This window comes from Vidua chalybeata, chromosome 2 (genome assembly GCF_026979565.1).
Source record: "Vidua chalybeata isolate OUT-0048 chromosome 2, bVidCha1 merged haplotype, whole genome shotgun sequence".
Taxonomy (NCBI): domain Eukaryota; kingdom Metazoa; phylum Chordata; class Aves; order Passeriformes; family Viduidae; genus Vidua; species Vidua chalybeata.
Window position 1 is genome coordinate 33690214 of NC_071531.1, and position 12311 is coordinate 33702524.

The 12311-nt window shown below is 40.5% G+C and overlaps 1 long non-coding RNA gene across 1 annotated transcript; it reads right to left on the bottom strand.

Annotated features, from left to right (window-relative positions):
• Nucleotides 1-11133: 11133 nt before the first annotated feature.
• Nucleotides 11134-12311, bottom strand: LOC128784186 (uncharacterized). Its single transcript, XR_008429397.1, has 3 exons — nucleotides 12229-12311; nucleotides 11892-12076; nucleotides 11134-11294 (listed from the first exon to the last, which is right to left on the bottom strand). It is a non-coding gene; the product is annotated as an uncharacterized LOC128784186 (long non-coding RNA).

Here is a 12311-nt window from a genome sequence, read left to right on the forward strand (position 1 = left end):
GCACTGGACTATAGCACAGTAATTGTCATTGCTTGTAATACTGGCTTTACTACACGAGGGTCCTGGGCTGATGCTTCCCAGAATGCTGGGCTGGCTAAGACTCTGCTAAACTCATATGTGACCCAGCAAAACCCTTACATGCTTCAGAGGGGTCCAGGAAAGTAGGTGAGTGAGGACAGACTGCCATGATTAAAAAAAAAAAAAAGCATATTGCTTTTAACTATCTTGTTGTCTGAAGGCCATACCCTATCACTTATAAAGGATTAGGTGAGCAAACTATATGAATTATCTAGCAAGACTTTTGAGCTGGGTATACTTTTAATAAACCAAGGCTCAGCTGGAAATTTCTGAAGCACTTATGGATTGAAGGAGAGTTTTTGACTATCAGCTACTGAAGTGTCCTTTGCCAGGTCCAGATTGCCAGCTGCAGACCATACACATATTTATTAACAAAACCCACTGCTTTGCACCCTGCCTTAGAGCTGGATTTTAGCTATTTACTGGAGTGTTTACTGGCTGGAGTTTAGCTATTTACTGACTGGAGTGAGAATATGACACGACTTAAGAAGAGATAATTTAGTCAATGAAAGCACAAATCCACCTGTTTTCCTCAGGTTTGCCATACTATTCTCTCTCTCTGGCATACATGACATGGCCTATGGCCCCAGCCGCATTAGAACTAACTTTACTTCCCTTCCTAGAGCTATCACTTATGGATCATGATGTTCAGAAAAATTACCTTAAGGGTAGAACAGAGATATAAGTATTTTTTCAGGCATAGTTTCAGTACTGGAAGGCTATTTAATTTCCCTTATTATGTCATGCATTTTGGATTTTAACATATGATTATCTGAGTACAAGAGAGACAGTTCTTCCCTCCTGGTATAAATTCTGCTTTTCAAACCTCAAAGATAATAAAACTTGCAATGCTGATATCAATTTATCTTATTTGCCAACATTAGAAAGTGTAATTCTATTTATTCTTTTAGCTCTCTTTTCAGCAAGCTCTTTTTCCATCACCTCTTGTTTTTCTCTATCTCTTGGGGCTCAACCTTGTCAGTGATCTAGCTCATTCACATTTCACATTGCTGGTCAAGATAATGTGCTTAAGGTTATGAAATGTTGATGGATGGCCAAATGAAGCTTCAATGTTATAGACCTCTAAATCTATTGTATTTAATTAGAAATTTATTTGGAACTCTTAATCCTTTAAATCCTTTCATGAGTAAAACCTATAGAGAGGCATGGTATCTTTTTCTCTCAGAACCCCAGCAAGGGTGGAGAAAAAGTTTGGTATTGATCAAAACCAGTCAACTGAATCCAGGTTCTTCTCAGAGGGGATTGTTGAACAAGCCAAGGCCTGTGCTGCACAGGCAATTCTCTCTGTATATGAGGTTGGTCACAGGACTTTTAGTTAGTCAGTGCTGCCTATATATTGCAATTACCAGCTTTGACAATCAGGAATAATTTGCAACTTCTATGCATTTTGAGAAGACTGGACACCGAAACTGTCTTGTTAAGGATATTGCATTATAGGAAAGAAAGGATCAGAACATACAGTATTTTGGGTTGACCATTCCTAAAGTGTCATTCTCCTCTGAAGTTAGGAGTTAGATGGTGACAGTAGGATTGGTAGGACTGTGCTTCCCTTTCCCCACCAGAGTATATACAGGGCTTTCCATACCATGTAACACAATGTCTACTTTTAAAAAACTTCTTCTAAAGCCAAACTCTGAGAAATATTTCATAGTGAAAGCAATTGACAATGCTCTAAACTTCCTTTTAGGTGTCTCTAGCCATTAGCTGGAAACTTCTCAGAAGTTTTTTGATAATTAAGAAGGAATACAAATTATCCTGGTATTTAAACTGCTTATAGTAGATGAGAAAATCTCTGTAGTAAACCTGTTTTCACTCAGTCTCTAAAATGGTCCATTGGCAGTAAAAATGATCACATGCCATCTCAATTTAATGACAAATATGTTTTGGAACTAACACTGACATTTGGAAGATTCATTTAGTCATTTTGCAATTGTGCACGTGTGACCAGCCAGTAAACTTTTCAAGTAAAAAAAAAAGAAAATTGTGAGCAAGTTTTAATGACTTGAAATGGTACTAAATATATGGCTATATCTTCAGCCAGCATAACCACAGTGTACCTTGAATGATGTCAGTGAAACCACTCTTGGTGTTGTTGAGAACACAATAGTGTATGCAGTTCCAAGCTGAAATAATCAGCTTCCTCACTCACTCGGGAGAACACTGCCAAATTCAAAACTTTAATACTTTTAAGCTGTGAGGGTTTAAAGTGATGGATTTGCTCAGGGTTGGGAGGAAAAATTTAATCTGACTTCTTGTTTTGGATTAAGAAAAGTGCTTCCAGAATCCTGAATCTGAGTGAAGGCTGGCCTCACATTGGTTCATAATAGCAGCACTTCTCTTGGAATCTGTAGCTCTGCAGGGATTATGAGAACATGGAATTTGGAGAAAGAAAATTTGGCTAAGTCTGATAGTTTATTTCCCTGAAAGATGAATATTCCATAAACAGATGAGAGACTAGCCCTTATGTGTAAATCCTACTGAATTTACAGAGAGGAGAACAAAGCTGTAGTAGCAGCTACTAATAAAGCATTTGAGTTATGAATACATGAGATGAAAATTTTTGTATAAATTTCTCCACTGTCCTGGAGCATGTTTCTGATTGATTGTAAAGATTTTAGACATAATCAGGTGTCATGAAAACCTGGAGAAATTGATTATGATGGTATGAATTCATTGAGTCTTTTCATAGAAGTGTTATTGTCGGCTAACTTGAAATTCAGCTTTGGTTTTTTAAGTGCCTTAACAAAATCTGTATACAACCCTCCTCTTGGCAGGAGCTCATGGGCTGAAGATGCATCTTTCTCAGTAATTATATAGAAACAGCTTTATTTATGTGGTTGGGAGACAAAAAGACAAAAATTTGCAGGGCTACTCACTGTGCCAGCTCTTGAAGCAGCCTCAGATCTTTTATAAATTTGGAGATAGGCCTATGTATGACGTTCATATGGATCTTTCATTTTTACCTGCATATCACTGAGGTGTACAACACATTCAAAGTCTTTCAGAAATAAAAAAGCAAGATAAGCGGTAACTTACGTAATTTTCCTTTTTTTTTTTTTTCCTTTCTCCTGGCTCTGCTTAAAACTACATTGTGTCAAATTTTCCAGATGATACCCTTCTGTCTTTTGGCAATTCTAACCACATGGAATTTGAAGACTGCTTTTATAAATAATGGATTTGCAGATGTTTGACAACCTGCTTGGACCTAGATGCAGTTTCAGCCTTGCTCATCATGTTCAGAGATCTGTCATCCTGAACAAGGGTGAGATAGTCTTAGAAGCAGCAAGCCTGGGATTTCCATGAAGTGTATGATAAAGATGTAGTCAAAGACAAGCAGAGGGAAGTAATATTTTCCCACTTTGAGGTATCTGTTGTGGTGTTTGCCTGCTTCTCTTTTATACCAAATGTGTGAGTTTATTTGTCTTTCTTATTTATTACTGCACCACTGATCCAGGACCAGATGTTCTAAGTCCTGTGCATGTTGATAGCAGCAGGTTTACTGGATGTGTGCAGACCTCATGGACATGTAACAGATCCACTCCTTCCAATAACTGTTAGATTTACAAAACTTGTGCAATGTGGCTTGCACACCTAGGAAATGACGAGAAGAATTGCCTAGATCTAGTTCTTCCGAGGGTTTAGAAAGAAGAAGAGAAATGTCTTTCACTGTAGGAAAACTGACCTTCAAGAAGGAGGAATATTTCCCCGTTTGGAAACTTATTCTGTGAGGTTTGGGTAGAAGACAAATCCAGCGGCTGTGAGAAACCTTAGTATCTGAGGGAGAAATCTGTTCAACAGTTAATATGGCTTCAGGCGCTATAATCCCCTGAGGCAGGAAAGCAACCTCTGTGTCTTAGAAACTCCTTCAAGGTGTCAGCCTTGTCAGTGTGGCACTTGTGAACCACTGCACTGGAAAGCCACAGGGCGCGTAAAGGCTTCGGGTCCCAGACGATCAATCTGGTAGAGAGTGTTGGAAGTGATGCAGCTGTCAACAGCAATGGGAAACAGGCAAGATACCAGGTCAGTTTCTTGTACACAAATTAATCACCAGATGTAACTGATAATGCTGAAAATAAAAATGAAGGAAGAAAGCATCTCAAGTGGAATAACGAAGCAATGAAGAATTTCACAGAAGAGAAAATTTTGGATGAGTGGGGGATAGCAGATGTGAATGACCCCATACTCTTTATCTGCTTACAAAAGGGAAGGCAGTTAAAGGATAATAGCTGTCATACAATAGGTTGTACTGAATTTCTGAGAGGTTCCTTTGGTTTCCAGTTACTTAGGTAGTCAGAATTAACTGTGAAAGTGTTCAGGCCTATTTTACTCTGAAATACTTTTTTTTTTTTTTTTTTAATTTATTTTAAAGGAAGCTGTATTAAAAAAGAAGGTGAAATTTTTAACAGTGAAAATCTGTGCCTGAAAACTTCACAATGTAATGAAGCAAGAGCCTGATTACAAAGAAGATTGTGACTGGATCTGGAACAAATCATCAGAACATCATGAAATAACTCTTGACAAAGTACTTAGAGTTTGTCAAACTAACCAGGTGCCCAGCTCAGAATAAAGGAGAGGACATAATTGAGAATTTAAAACAGAGCAAAGAAAGATGCTTGATGAAGCTATAATGGGAGTCCTACAAGAGCAGCATCTGGGCCTGCAGATTGCATGGAAAAGAGCACAAGCCATAAACTGGAAGAAGATATGCACTAGATTACATCACTGTGAAATAGCGTGTAAGAAGCAGCATACAGGAGATCAATGACAGCACCATTTGCTCTAGGGGATTCTTCATAAGAGCAATTCATCAGAAGATGAATGGACTATCACCCTGAAAGCAAGTAAGACATTTATTCATTTTAAATTGGATACTGGTGCACATGATGGTGTGTTGATTGAAATAATGTTATCCTCCTGACAAGAAGCAGATAATGGAGAGTCAGGGGAGGTTTACAGGGGTAAGATAACAGCAACTAAAGTTAACATGAGGGTAAATAAAGTGGACAGATACGGTCTGTATTAACTTCATGGAGAAGAGCATTCATTATAGAAAAAACGTGTCAAAACTTTGTTCTCATCAGGACAATGTGCTCATGAGAGAGGACAGGAGGACAGTATACCTGAGGAGGCATCAGAGGACACTGGCTAAGGAACAAGCTGTCTTTGAGCACAACACACATCAGAGAGTCAGCCTTCCTCCAGTCCTTCTTCCTATTCATATTCCATTCCTCCGAAGGAAGAGGAAAAAAAAAAAAGAAAGACACGGGTGAATTAATTACCCCAATAGTCATGAAATGCATAGGAGAGTGAGCTATGGGTACACTCTTTATTCTCCAATAAAGATTTTCTCTGGAGAGAAAAATGGGGACAGAATGTTTTCTGTCTGGATAGACAAGAGGAACTGAATAAATATGCAAAAAAGAAAAAAAAGTCACCGTAGTTGTTTGGGGATAATCTTCTGGTTGTCTAATACCAGATTTTTTTATACGCAGGATGTATCAGCAGGATTCCAGGGAAAGTCTTTGGAAAAACATAGCACATGTTTTATGAGTTTTCTATGTCTTGTTGAGAAACCTGTTTCTTCAGACTCCCATTTACATTGTGCTCAGCATTTTTTTTGTATAAAGAAATTAAAAAAATTGATAACATGGAGGAAATTGGGGCACCATGGGAGATATTTTAATATGGGAAAAACACTAAAAGAAACTGAAATGTTGGAAGAGAATAACTGGAAGCTCTGAGCATCCTGGAACAGAACCAAAGCTGCCAGGTTAGTGTGATGCCAGCAAAATGTAAATTTTCTGTAACATAAATAACACACCTGAGAAAGAAGGTTATTTGGCAAGACATATAGGTAACAGTGAAACCGCTGCAGTTGACAAAGAAATAGTAGATTTCTGGGAATGATGGATTACATTAGGACAATTGTGCCTTATGCTGCTGCCTGAATAAATAAATAGAGAATGCTCCTACACAATGACATTGCCTGACCTTAATAAAAAGTCTAAGAAGTAAAAGGAATTAATTTGTGAGGATGGTATGCCCAAAACTATATTGTCCACAGGTGTTTCCAAGAAGTATTTTGGGATTTCAATGCAATCTTGCAGGAGACTGGTCACAGCTAGAGACCAGTGGTTTATGAATAGTAGATGCTAACAGGAAATGAGAGTTAATAAGCTCAGATAGAAAAGGAGGCTTTGGCATGGTTGTAAAAGACTTCATGTCTTAGTTGTGGGAGGCCTTAGCTATTACTATTTTATTAGCTGAAATCGACTGCAAACCACTTATTGCTGTTGCTGAAAATGACCTTGTGAACACTCCAGAGAATTCACAGCTTATTTTTATTTTTTTCAACTACAAATGGATGATTTGTAAATTGAACTTGAACCTGGAAGAGATTTGGAGATGCAGACTCGCTCTTCCAATTATTTGAAGTTCAACATTAGTCTATTTTGCAAAATAAAAATAAAATCTGTATTTTGAGGTGAGCTAAGGACCTTGAGTTTCAGACTGACTACTTAGGATGAGATTCTACACCAAGTAATAAAGACTAAAATTATAGTTCTAACCCAGATCATCACTCTTATCAGTGCAAGGGGAGCTACAACCCCTGCATGAAATCCTCTTTCAGGAACTACACTACTAAGTTATTAAAAAGTATGTGAAAAGTAGTCACAGAGTGTTGTGATGCACTAAAGAGGTTGATAGGAGTTCTTTGAGGAAAACAGTAGCAGAAAGAGGAGAGTTAATTTGAACTTAAATGAGGAAGCTCTTAAATTCTGCTGCATATGCCAGAACTAAAGATCAAGGTGCAGGAAAGTGTTGTACTGATGGTACAAAGAAACAACTGGCTGGATTAAAGCACACATAGATTATTTACAGAGATTAGGGGAAAAAAGTCCAAACCAGAACACTATGACCTATGTACTTACAATTATTCTGGCTCCTGTGAGTTGATTTTGTTGGGAGATACAGATAAGGAGTTGATGATGGACATCAAAGACCTTTTATTTCCTGATACACCATATTTGACAGCAATGGGCTAGAATTAGTTATACAAGAATGTGAGCAGAGCAATATTGGCTTAATTGTCCGCATTGGGTTTGCATGGCAAGATGCTGGTAGCAGGGGTACTACAGGGGTGGCTTCTGTAAGAAACTAGAAGAAGCTTCTCCCATGTCCAATGGAGCCAATTCCAGCTGGCTCCACAGAACCTGCCAGTGGCCAAGGCCAACCCCAACAGTGATGGTGGTGGCTCCTCTGGGAAAACAGATTTAAGAAGGTGGGAAAACTGTACAGGGGCAACTCCTCAAGAGAGAGGAGTGAAATTATGTGAAAGAGACAGCTCTGCAGACACCAGGGGCAGTGATGCAGGAGGGGAAAGAGGTACTCCAGGCAGCAGGGCTGAGATTCTCCCACAGCCCGTGGTGAAGACCACGGTGAGGTAGATGTTCCCCTGCAGCCTGGAGGCTCCCACTGTGGAGCAGGTGGATGTCTGAAGGAGGCTGTGACCCCATGGGAAGCCTGCAATGGAGCAGGCTCCTGGCAGGACCACTGGACCCATGAAGAGAGGAGCCAGCAGTGGAGCAGGTTTGCTGTTGTCACACCATGGGGGGACATATGCTGGGGCAGGCTGTTTCTGAAGGACTGCACCCTGTGGGAGGAATCCATGCTGGAGAAGTTAATGAAGAACTGCAGTTCATGGGAAAGATTCACACTGAAAAGTCTGTGGAGGACTGTCTCCTGTGGGAGGAACCCCATGCTAGAGCAGGTCAAGAGTGTGGTGAGTCCTCCCCTTGAGGAGGAAGGAGAAAATTGCAAGTGAAGCTGAGTCCAGGAAGAAGGGAGGGTTATGTGGAGGGTGTTTTAGGATTTAGTTTTTATTTTCTCATTATCCTATTCTGATTTGATTAATAATACAGGAAAAAAATTCCCCAAGTCAAGCCTATTTCATCCGTGATGGTACCTGGTGAGTGATCTCTACCTGTATCCACCAGCCTTTTGTTATATTTTTTCTCATATTTCTCTATATTTTCCTGTGCATCCACAGAGGGCATAGAATACTTTTGGTGAGCATCTGGTGTCCAGCCAGAGTAAAGTTACTGCACCAGCTATCTGCTAGTCCCAGTGAACTTCTGTCCAGAAGATAGGTGAAAAGTGATGTGTAAGACAGGAAACAAATGCATTGTGTTTAGACAATAGGTCTCCAGGTTATGGACTAGCCAGGTGAAGCAGAAGTCCTCTCTTCTGACTGGAACAGGTCTGATCTTCCAGAGGAAGTAAGACACCACCTCAGACACTGTTGGACAGTTTAGTTATTATTATGACTTCATGTGTTTGAGTTAATAGCGGTTTTAATTATGGCTGTCATTACATTCTGCCTTGGAATGGAACGTGTGGTATTTGGGGCTGTGCCTTCAAAGGCTCAGCAGCTTGGCAGGGCACTGTGAGGCTCTTGTTGCAGCACACAGACAGCTGGATGCAGACAGAGGATTATTCCCAGCACCTCCAGTGCCGAGTAGCACTGAAGACCACAGAGAGAAGAGCTACTGAGGGCCAGAAGACAGCCTGGAGGCAACTTGCCCTCCACCTATGATTGATCAGCTAAGACCCTGTGGGAGATAGGCCATTTGCTCTTGCTGGCAGAGGACATGCCAACCCACCCAGAGAGAGGGATTCTGAGAAGTATCTGAAAGCAGAACCTCAAGGAATGTCCCTCCTCCCACTGGCAGTCATTCCTGTGGGAAACACTGCCTGCCTCGTAAGAAAGTGGTGAGTCCCAGTGACTGTGGTACCTCAGTCTTTCTGCTCAGATCCTCTCACTCATTTTCAGGGCTGCGAAAGGCCTTTAGAATTTGGTATACTGACAGTAGAAATCATAAGACTTGTGTTAATATGAATAGACTGACAGGTATTGCAGGTGAGACATTTTTCTGGTATGTACAACTTAACTCTGGCAGGTTGAAATGGTGTGACTTGGTTCCAAGCCTAATAAACCAATAGAACGTGTGTTTACTATGAATAGGCTCATTCATTCCAATGTCAGTGTGTGTACACACGTGTTTGTGTGTATGTGTGCATGTAGAGAGAAGAGAATCCCTCTTCTCCCTTCTCCTCATGGCTTCTATCATACAGCATGCCAACATATCCAGACTAACAACTCCTTCATAATTAATCTGATATGCAGAGTCCAAGGGAAGTTTAACATCTTCATGGCGAGTAATTCTCTTTTGGCCACATTTTGTTTGTCAGGGGGAGCACAAGAATGAGGCCACACATAATTTAACACCTTTCCCTATTTAGACCTTGTTAGTTTAACTTTCTCTGAGATTGTTTTTTTAAAAAATGTTTGTTTGAATTTAGTGGTTGTGAAGGAAAGTGACAGCCCTAAAGACCATAGTTTTCCTTGCAGAATGGGCACGGGATGAGCTCCAGCAGAATGCATTTCCTCATATTACCACCCTGATTTGACCTTGAATGACCTGTTGCAGGGCCCAGCAGAATTGGTTTTCCTATCTTTCCAGTCCCTCGCCTTTTTGTGAAGACTGACAGCTGGGCTGTGGCAAATGTGTCAGGGCTTCTGGGAGGCTGATCTGTGTTCAGATCAGAGCCTGACTTCATTCACATAGGCACAGTGTTATAGTAACCTCTCAGCTACTAGGGAGATTGGTGAGCAGAGCTAATGAGACGCATCTCAGGGTGAGTATTTCAACACCAGCAGCCATGGAACTGCTACCTTTCCCAAAAGCTCTATTATTACAGCTGTGCTTAGGTTTTAATACTTGCTGGGCCTTGTACAAACTCAGAGCAAGGTGCAACAAAATGTTGGGAGAAGAAATGCTTAAAGCTACAACTCCTTCCACCAGATCTATTTAATGAAGGAGCAGAGCCATGGGGACATAAAATAGCTTTCCCTACCATGGTTAAATATACGAAAGGACTTGGCTGTTTCAGTGTCCTGGCTAGCATAGCACATTGGTCCTGTGGTGTTTTGAAGGTGAATGATGAGAATCTGAACTTACGTCCTGCAAGTAGGTAATGACTCACAAAGCAAATTTATATGTTGCTGCTCCCTCACATTTTAATATATTTTGGGGGGTTTTGAAAAGAAGATCCTGCTCCTCAATTTACTTTAGCAAAGACTTATTAAAGATGACATAATCACTTTTCTCAGCAAGGACTCTTCAGTGTAGGCACAGTGTCTTCGGCCCTTGTGCTGACATTACCACTGGAGCTGGTGTGGTGGCCGCTGCAAAGAGTTTTGTGTTCACTTCACCTGCACCTCAAGGTGAATATGCTCTAATCCAGAAGCCAGGTGGTTTCATGGGGTTGGTGGTATCCTCCAGCTTATACAAGAAGCCCTACTAAATTGCATAGTGCCACTGCAAAAAAAACCTGCTAGAACCCCATCTGAAGTCAACTCATGGTGCATCAGTGTTCTTGAAATGTCATGTGCTATTTTCTTCCTGTGTAAGGAAGGAAATGTGGAGCTGAACAGGACAATCAGACAGGTCATGGGATGGTCCACAGTAGGGTCTTCATTCCAGTTGCATTGGAACAGAATCCTGCAGGAAAGTGTGGCCTCTATTCCTGCACATCTCTGAATTATGAGTATTAGGATTTAGTGGAACCCTTTGTTTAATGCAACATTCAGTTCTTCCCAATAGCATGTGATGAAAATCTGAGTATGGATTTTGATTTAATTGCCTGGAAGCATGGCTCTCAGCATTTTTTCTTCCGGGTATCTGGTAATTAAGAGAGAGACACTGAGGATCTGTTTTGCAACACCTTGCCAAATACGGGCTTTTTTAGATCCAGAAGGTCTTTTGGGTCCATATTTGTAGAAAACTGATCTCTTGTATATAGTCTTTTTCACATAATATCAGTGTTAGCAATGGCTGGTGAAGAAACCACTATTATTATTCATTAACTCTGGTCTCTCAGAGGAACCATATGTGCAGAGCAGAGGGAAAAGAGTACTGTTGTTTTTTAATAATGAGTCACTGCTACTGATTAAGTGTTTCTTTATTTTTTTCTTTTTTTTTTTCTTTAAGAAAAAAAGAAATGGGAAAAAGGTGTTCTTCTGAAGCCTAAATGTCAGGAGAATTGATTTTCTCTAGGTGCCACAATGTCTTCAGAAAGTTTTAGTCCGGTGGGCCACAGTGATATCAGCCAACACTTGTTTTAAAGGATATCTGTAAAAAATTCGTGGTTAGATTCCTGCATCTCAGGTCACAGGAGAGTGTGACTATTAACAAGTTCCAGCTGCCTGATGGAGTTGCACCAGCCATTTGTGGATCTTTAATTTTCTTTTTTTTTAGGAAATCTTTAACTGCCTTTTTTTTTTTTTTTCCTGAAGGTATATTAAACCTTTAAATCTCTCTTTTTTTTTTTTTTAAGTTCACATTAAATACTCCCTTTGTGTCCATACTGAGGAAGTCTTTAATTATATCAGTCAAAAAAAAAAAAAAAAAAAAAGGAAGAAAAAGAAGGGATAGTTCTGATTTTGCTCTCAGTTCTCTATGATTGTGGCATCTCCTCTAGTCATGGTTTTTTATATTTATTTTCTCTGCAAGGGGCCTGTTTTAATACTGCAGCTGATGATCTAAAAATGTGTGAGCTATGTTTTATTATACACAAGCCACATAATATGGATGAACGGCTCTCCTGGGCCAGCTGAGCTGCGCAGAGCCGCTCCAGTCAAGCCTCTCGCTCTTTCCCTTCCAGGTCCCTGCTGGAGCCTCGGCAGCCTCAGTGATTGTGGTGGCAAGGCAGCACCGTTCGGGCAGTACCTGAGTTTAAGGAGGTCCAGCTGTGGCTCCTTGCAGTCTCATCCTGCTCCTCTGGCTGGAGCCCATCCTGGCAGTTTGATGCCACCTAGGAACAGCTGTACACTCCCCTCTGAGCTGCTCTGCTCCGCGTCGTGCAGCTGCCAGAGCTCGGGATCAGAACTGACCTGTCTGCTCTGCCCCCATCACTGTTATTTCAGAACAGAGAAATGCTGGATGAGAAAAACAAATAATAATGATGCCGTTTTTCTTTAAATTTAGGGGTCTAAATTTTTGGCTTGAAAATCTTTGTTTGGAAATTTGGGCCCAGATCATGAATTGAGCAAACACAGTGACTTACTGTAATGTGTTTGAATTTAAATGAAGGTAGGAAAAGGGATTTCTTCATTTAAAGTTGCAGTACTCAGAAAATGAGAGTCCCCT